Here is an 8922-nt window from a genome sequence, read left to right on the forward strand (position 1 = left end):
CGTGTGTGTGTGTGTGTGTGTGTTGAGGAGAGAGGATGGATAGAAGAATCTCACTGGCGCGAAAACGAGCAACGTGATTGGTTCGTTTGACGGTTGACACGATGAACGCGACTCAAAATTTCGCGCTTCGCTAGCTGACGCGAGTCGTCTGGAGATAGAAAAAAAAAGAAAAAAAGAAAACAAAAAGAAAAAAGAAAAAGAAAGTAATATTCCCGGCTCGTTAGTCTTCATTATCATCGAGTCATTAGCTTTTAACCGCAAGTATATGTATGCATACGCCTTGTATAAAACCACGAACACCGTTGGTCAGGTCGAGATAATTGAAGCGTCACTGACCGATCCTCGGGTGCGCGAAATTCTCATCGTTTCGATGTTAATTAGCGACGCGAAAATGTTTACATCGAAAATGTTCGAGTGCATGAGTAATAATTTAATAATAAACTTCTCTCTCGCGTATATAATGATGTGAACCACGCGACTACGTTTGTATCAGGATTTTTGAGGTACGCCAGGAAATTAGATTACAGGAAAATTAGTAGTACTATCTTTCGACGTTTCTTTTTTTTTCATTCTGTTTCTTTTTTTTTGTTTTCTTGTTTTCTCTTTTCTCGTCTTTTTTTTTATTTTACGGCACTTTTGTGTATGTGTTGACGAAAAAATTATAATTATTATGTATTCTGTATAGAATGTCGGTCGACGTCAGTCCGTAGCTTATGAAACTTGTACTTTCCTAAGGATCGGCTAAACTCCTTTAAGATTCAGAGTGGCACGAACTTCCGCCGCTGAATTTTGATTACTTTATTATTTGTTTAAGAGAAGAAAGAGCGAGAGAGAAAAAGAGAGAGAGAGAGAGAGATACAGAGAGGAAAGAGAGAATACGTTGGTCTCGTAATACGTAGATACAAAAATTTTTCTACAAGAAAAACGTCTTTTTATCGTTACAAAATTCTTACATTTATACACTGAATTATTACAAAATTCATTATGAGCATTCGAGGTGAACGTTCGAGAGAGAGAGAGAGAGAGAGAGACAGAGAGAGATAAGAGGTCGTTGAATTACGAAAAAGTCGTTGAATTATTCGTGGTCAGGAGCTTGTAGTTTCGTCGCTCTGGTATCCAGATGAACCCTGAGACTCGAAATAGCGGATTAACCTGGAGGGAAAGTTTCTATGTCCTAAGTAATTTTGGGTTACAACTTCCAAGGTCCCGAAATCCAGTGATTTTCATTGGTGTCGGCCAGTTTCGTGCGACAAAGCGCTTCCCGTCGACGTAACACGAACCGTTCGGCCATTACTAATGAGATACTAATGAGGTACAAGGGGTACCCTTCCTTTTGAGACAAACTATAATAATAATAATAACAACAACAACAACAACAACAACAACAATAACAAAAACATAATAACAACACAATGACGACAACAACAAGAATAATAAAAAAAATAATAATAATATTAATAATAAAAAAATAATAATAATCAATGTTAAAAAAATTTTTGCTTTTGATTGATTTTGTCTCGTTTAATTGGATTATATATCTTCTTACACATACATATAAGATATGTTACATGTATATATATACCATCCGGTTACATTGAAACATACAGAGATCGATTACAACTCGTCTTCGAAGAATAATATTCTTTTTAAAGAGGGTGAACCAATTTAGTGAGAGAACAAATGCATTGCTAATATATTTGAAGCACTCCGAGAACGATTTAGTGATACGATTCTCTCTTGGAAGGATCGGATCGTTTGTTAGGAGAAGCCGACTTCAAAGAATTATTCTACGAAGCGAGAGGGGTTACAGCCATACGAAACTCGTTCAAGAAGATGACTGCTCACGCGATGTGCTTTGGGACTTATATAGTATAAGATAATTCCTATGGTCACGATCGCGTTTTAACAATCTAAATTAGCCTCTTGTCACTCGTTAACCAGTTATTTTCTTGAATCTCGAGGACTCGAGAACGTTCGTTTTAAAGTAGGAAGAACCATTTTTGGGCGTTTCGGGTGCGAGTAAATCGAGTTTTTTTTTATTTTATTTTATTTATTTATTTTTTTTATAAGTGATAGGTAGCCATTACTTATGGATTTACGTATAGATAAAGTGGAGGTGATCGCTTCGGGCCCCGTAAGATATGAGCCCCGCACGACAACATAAGAATTTATGTTGTATAATAAATTTAATTTAATATCCGTTGGCTGGTATATAGTTTTTGTTTCTACACTTCCGACTGTATAATCGTATTTAGACGATGTATTTCTTGTTTCGTCATTTGCATGAACAGACGAGAAGAAAAAATATAAATAGATATATTCTGCAGAATCGATTTATTTTAATGGGATCTCAAAAGAAATTTGTAACGTTCATAAATATTAAATCCCGGCTAGTGATAATAGCGTATCTAATTGTAACGAGGATTTTCTGATACGCAGTATACTTTTCCACAAGAATATTTTGATCTCCGATTATAAGAAAGAAGAGATTGCTTACGTAACGATATTGAAAACAACGTGACGCAACGGAATGTTGGCTCTCGAGTTATTGTAAGAAACAAAGTTACTGTAAGAACGTCTTATTATTATAAATCATCGATAGTCTTCATGGATCTCACTTTTTCTCCAATGTCTTCTTTTTTTTTTCATTTCCATCTTCTTCTTTCTCTTCTTCTTTTTCTTCTTCTTCTTCTTCGACTTTTTCCTCAATTGCTTTTTATTTTTACTATTGCATCTCGTTGCATCGGGAATGGTGCTTTTTAATAATTTATCGAGCAAATGGAATGCGTAATACCTCTAGCAGCTACTTCGAAATGGGAATCGAGAGAAACACTCTATTTGACGTAAGACTTGAAATTAATTATATCCGAGTTAGTTGATTCCGTAACGTTGCATTCTCTCTCCCTCTCTGCCTCTTTCTCACTCGCAAGGAGTAGAAAATAATATTCACTGTATTTAAATAATTCAGAGCAAGTAAGCATTTGTATGTAACGACGTTTACTATAATATATTATTATTATTATTATTATTATTATTATTATTATTATTATTATTATTTTTATCATATTCTATAGATTTTTCTATAGAATAGAAGTATTTGAAGTGGTAACAATTATTTAATGTATGCGTAAATACATATTTATCTATATATCGTACGAAGCTTTTCTATACTCAAAGTCGTATGATGTAACATTTTCACTTATTTCTTATTATATTAAGAGAGCATTCTCTATTTCTCTCTTTTTTCTCTCTCTTTCTACATATACCTATATACGTGCATAGGTGTATGTTGCTTGTTACTACGGAAAGGAAAATGGATGTAAAATCTGGCACTGGAAAGAATCGAATGGACCTGTTTCCAAGGAATAACAATCGGTATATTACCTAGAAACGTTCCTTTGAAGGCACTTTCGTAAAAATCTTGGCGTGTCTCTTGGAAAGCTATTTTCGGAGATATAGGTACGAGCGGTGTATCATCATTGATTTTGCATTTTTCTCTTTATCTTCCTATCTATCTCTGTCTCTATCTCTCTCATTCAGTCAATGTAAATATCTACGTTACTTTGCTTGAAACCTTTCTTCGATCGCCTCGTCATTGAATCTCATTATTCTCTTCATCTCTCTCTCTCTCTCTCTCTCTCTCTCTCTCTCTCTCTCTCTTGCACGATAAGTGTTATCACTTCGAACGATATATTAAATCCGTATTTAGGGTTTGACTCGTTGCATAATATTTGTAAACGTTTAAAAGGCTTCCACGGTTCACGAGGAATTATTATCGATAAGGATTACATTATCGGATTAATAATTCAAACGCAATAAGAGAAGAAAGACTAGGCCGATCGATTTCGCTTAGAATAGATAATATCGGTTGTCATAACAGCCGTTAGATCGTTCGAAGCACGATGCTTTTGATACTGTTAACCATCATCACGTAACGGAGTAATCGAGTACGTTAACGTTTGGCTCTATGGTTTAATCGATAGTAGTACTCTTGATCGATCTAGGGGAATTTCGTAAGTGCACTTGAAAAGAGTGTTTCGAAATGTTAATGAGATATTAATGAAGCACCAGATACGCAATGTCTCTTATTTATTTACATTTTCGTGATCGAGGTATTTTATAGCTACTCATAATATTTGTATTAAAGTATATAGGAGATTATTACAAAAGTATTACAGCTGATTCTCTAATAATTTTAATCGTTAGAAACGTTTCACAATCCCAATCGAATTTTCTTATTGTCGATATCTCGTATCGCCGACATATATGACGTTCGTGAGTACGAGAATAGAGAAGAAGGGGTGATACTGGGAGGCGGCTAGTAACGGTGGTGGTGGTGATGGTGATGGTGATGGTGATATGGCGAAGGAGAGAGGAGGGGAGAGTACAGGTCGTGTCCCGATTCAATCTCGATCATACGCGACGACGATCAGAGGCTATGATTTCAACGTCCAATGATGCTTTTACATCGAGATCTCTGAGCTTAAGCACTCGATTACATTCTCGGAATTATGTCCTTCGGAATCGTTCTCGAATTCTCTTCGTAGCAGACATCGGCTAAGAATTTGAGTTATTTTGCAATCTCCATCGTGATTTCCTTTCTCAATGAAATCGTTAAACTCGTGTAAGTACGTAAGTACGTAGGTTCTGATCATATCACGATATCCTATAATGATTTTCATTTGTTTCTCGATTGTAATTGAAACGATTTTGTTATAAGTGCCAAAGAGAATTTTATGAAAATAGAAAACAGAGAGCTCGTGATCTCCGACTCTTCTTTTTAATCCAACGGCGTTTCTATTACGTCTATACTATGCATCGCCTCGTACGATTCATTTTCGAAAGCATCGTTGCGAGTAACTCAGCTTGGTGAGTGCGTTACAAAAAGAGATGGAGAGAGAGAGAGAGAGAGAGAGAGAGAGAGAGAGAGAGAGAGAGAGAGCCACACGATCGCGGATTCAATGTATAACGTCAGCAATCGAGACAGTGATCGAGAGTTCCATCGGCAACGGGTTTGGAATTGCCGATGGAGCCGAATACGAGTCGGTGAATGCGAGAAAGGAGAATCAGCAGAATAGAATTCAATGTGGGAGAAGGGTGGATGACAGGGGTGGTAACGTGGAGCACCGATGGAATGGAGGAGTCGAGAGGAAGAAAGAGAGAGAGAGAGAAAAAGAGAGAGAGGAAGAGAGAGAGAGAGAGCTGGGTGGACGCGATGGGTACCGTCCATGATGGAGGAAAACGGAGTACGAAGGAGGGTGACAAAAATGAATGGCAGAGCCAGGAGTTCGAGCTTTAATGTTCCTTGCACGATGATGTCGAGCTTGAAATGTTTTGCGCAACGGGAAAGATGCTTCGAAGGAAGGACTGATTCCTAGTGCTTTACCTTCGTTTTCTCGTATGTGTGTATATGTATATATGCATGCATGTATGTATGTATGTGTATGTATATATATATATATATATATATGTATATATATATATATATATATACTTATGTACATACGTATGTATGAATGTATGTATGTATGTATGTCTTTTTCTATTTCTATTTCTATTTCTATTTCTATTTCTTTCCCTTTCTATCTCTTCTCTATATACGTATTATATGTACATATGTATTGTAAGATATGATTTACCGGGGAATTGCTTTGGAGAATCGTATTTCACCGTCGATCGTCCGAAGAGAGAGCTCTGTTTCTTGAAAATATCTATCCAAGCGACGACGACGACGACGACGACGACGACGACGACGACGACGACGACGACGACGACGACGACGACGACGATGACTACTACCACGAGGAGGACGAGGATGAGGAAGAGAAAGAAGACGACGAGGACGAATAGAAGTGGCTTCGAGCGAGCGTGCGTCTGCCATAAATCGATAAAAATTATTATTAGACGATATACGTGAAGTTTACTTCACGAAATTGGCCATTTTATCGTTCTCTCTCTCTCTTTTACTCTTCTTTCTTTCTGCTTTTTCTTTTTTAATATTATCAATCATTGTATTCTTTTCTAATCAATGACATCTTATTTTGTCATTGACGATTATTTCGATACGTTTCGAGCTTTTATTTGATATACAGATAAATCACGAAATGAACGTTAAAAGAACATAAAATTCAAAATTTGAACGATATTGTATCGAAAGCTAGGCCGATCGTAGATTGTTTATACTCTTAGGGGAATCGATCAAATAAAGAGGCTTCTGCAGTTAACAGTGAGAGCGAGAAAGTGAAAGAGAGAGAGAGAGAGAGAGGGAGAAAGAGAGTAGAAAAATGAGTTCGAAAATTCCATCAAGGATACTAGCGTGACCACGATCGCGCGATGTCAGGCTCGCTAGGAAATGTAATAGCCCGGCAGGCACTTGTATTTGATATAGGAGCATTTGACGTTGACAAAGGGTTGTATTCGATAAAGCTAAGGAGTCGCCGATAAAACTATCCAATTTGTCAATTTTTCAATACTCTTAGATGCCAGAACGGAAAGGCGAAATATCGTGGATGTTATATGTTCTCACTTACTCTCTTTCCCTCTCTTTCCTCCATACCACTCTCTTTCTTTCTTTCTCTTTCTTTCTCTATCTCTTTATTGTCCTCTCAATAAATATTAACCTTAATATTAACCCACAACGGTTTCCACATAAAAATTATTATACATTGTAGTGCAATCTATTAACGCGTATGAATTTCAATATAATTTTTCTTCTTTAATCGTTACCTATTGTATAATCAACTCTTTACGTCGACATTTTTATCTCAAATCACTTTAGAGATGCCATGTATTCTATTTACTCTGTTGGAGAACACGCAAGCCCAGAGTTAGTTTTCTAATGCGATCGTCCTTTGATTATCGTTCGCATCAAGAACTTATATCCGTAGACGTTCGGGCATGTACCAGAACCCATAACGAAGTTCCCTTTGATCCGTTCCCTTGGAACGAACCCCTATGGTAGCTCTGTATATTAGGCGGTAAATTCGATATAGGCGCGTTAAGTTTTCACCGACGTGAAACTAGGTCATTGTTTCGCGACAAGGGATATTATTTTTCTCTCTCTTTCTCTCTCTGTTTACCTCTCTCTCTTTCTCTATTTATCTCTTCTTCTCTCGAAGGATCACTCGATACGAACTTTTGAAAAATATTTCTATGCAAACCTGGCACCCGCATCTTTCTCGACTTTCTCCTTTTTCTTAGCGCGTTCGAACAAGCTTATCGAACATGATAGATCTACGGCGAAAAATACTTATACATACTTAAGAGTATAGAGAGAAAACTTTTTTTACTTTTTCTTTTCTTTTTTTCCCTTTATTTTCTACGTTGAAAAAATCACATATCTTTTCAATACGAAATACTGTAATCTTGGTATAAATCAAGTACCCTTAGTATTAACGCTTTGTGTTGGGATACAGTGTTGGGATACACTGTTGGGGTTACTTACTACTTGTTTGCTAGTTCGATCAAGTTTCACAACGTCCATTCCGTCGTAAGTGGTACGGCAGGAAAGACAAAAGTTCGATGGGAACTCGATGTGAGCACACGCACGGTACTTGAGAAGTAATCCTTTCTAGACGTTGGGTATCACCGATCGGAATTAGTAGAGGGATCGACGACGACACCGTACTATCTGGACGCGTTAACGCTCTCAGAAATGGTTTCGTGATGGAGCTAGAGACGCGCTTTGTATGTGTCTTTGTGTGTGTGTTTGTGGCAGTATTACGTATATATGTATGCGTTAGAAAGAGAGAGAGAGAGAGAGAGAGAGAGAAGATAGGAATAGGAGCAGAGGATAGAGATAGAGTAGAGGAGTACCGCATTATGCGTTGGTACTGTACTTGCTTTGTAGAAGCGTCAGTGTCGAGCGAGTAGGAACCGCTTAAATTGCATTTTAGCGCTGGAGGAGTATCGCGGACGTTAATCGAGCTTATCGGTTTTGCACTCGGCAATGTACCTACGCAATGTCGATCGGTTTTAACGTCTGCAAAAGCCGATACTAATGCGTAATGCGGGTTTCCCCCAACGTTCGGTCTTGTAACGCACGCGTTAATACTGCTATCTACCGCTTGTAACTGCTCTCTCTCGGCTACTCTCTTTACCTCTTTGTCCTTTCTCTTTCTCGCTTGGTTGCTATCTAATTCGTTGGTTGGCTGGCCGGCTGGCTGTTTGGTCGGTTGGTTGGTTGGTTGGTGGAATAGGTAGGTAGGTAGGTAGGTAGGTAGGAAGGTAGATAGGTAGGAACGGTCGCTTGGAGGATGCACACACGTAATGATCACGACGTAAGGACAACTCAGGGTTTTAGTATTAACCGTCTAGCTCTTCTTGGTGCTTACGAGAAATACAGGTACCACTGGCTTGGTTCTAACACTCAGAGAGTTAGAGTAACGTAACGTAGGAACCACGACACGAATATAGTGTTATGGCTTACCGTCAACACCAAGTGTTAACCACCTACAATTGTTTTTATACTCTCCTGTAGATTTCATCCGAAGAAAATCGTTTCTTTTAAATATCACGGTTAGGATCGTCGTGGGTATTTCTTTTCTTTTTCCTGGTTTTTTTTATTTTTATTTTTTTCTTTTGTTTCCATACGCCTTGAAAGAAAAGTTTGCAATTCTTTCGTAGATTTAAGCTTTTGCCTTTTACGATTTATCGGCTATGTGACTGTGACGTGTCCGTGACGTTAACAAAATAGCTAGATACGTTAGCATCCATTACGCGTTTCACAGTAGCACGAATCCGTCGTTCTTCTTGACGTAGGTCGGATATACGAGATAGTAGAACGTATGAAAAACATCTATGGATATTTTCGTTAGTCGTCGCGTGCTTAATGGTCCCGGATTACGAGCTTAGAAAATGGTTACGCTCGCGGTAATGTACCCCACTCTTATTTATTGTAATCGCATGCCAGGGCGCACAGCT

The 8922-nt window shown here is 38.0% G+C and overlaps 1 protein-coding gene across 3 annotated transcripts in view; it reads left to right on the forward strand.

Annotated features, from left to right (window-relative positions):
* LOC127063043 (hemicentin-2-like) overlaps positions 1–8922 on the forward strand; it is a 262331-nt gene that overhangs the window by 1721 nt on the left and 251688 nt on the right. The gene's annotated exons all lie outside the window — the stretch shown is intronic.

The sequence above is a fragment of the Vespula vulgaris genome, chromosome 4 (assembly GCF_905475345.1).
Source record: "Vespula vulgaris chromosome 4, iyVesVulg1.1, whole genome shotgun sequence".
NCBI classification, from domain to species: domain Eukaryota; kingdom Metazoa; phylum Arthropoda; class Insecta; order Hymenoptera; family Vespidae; genus Vespula; species Vespula vulgaris.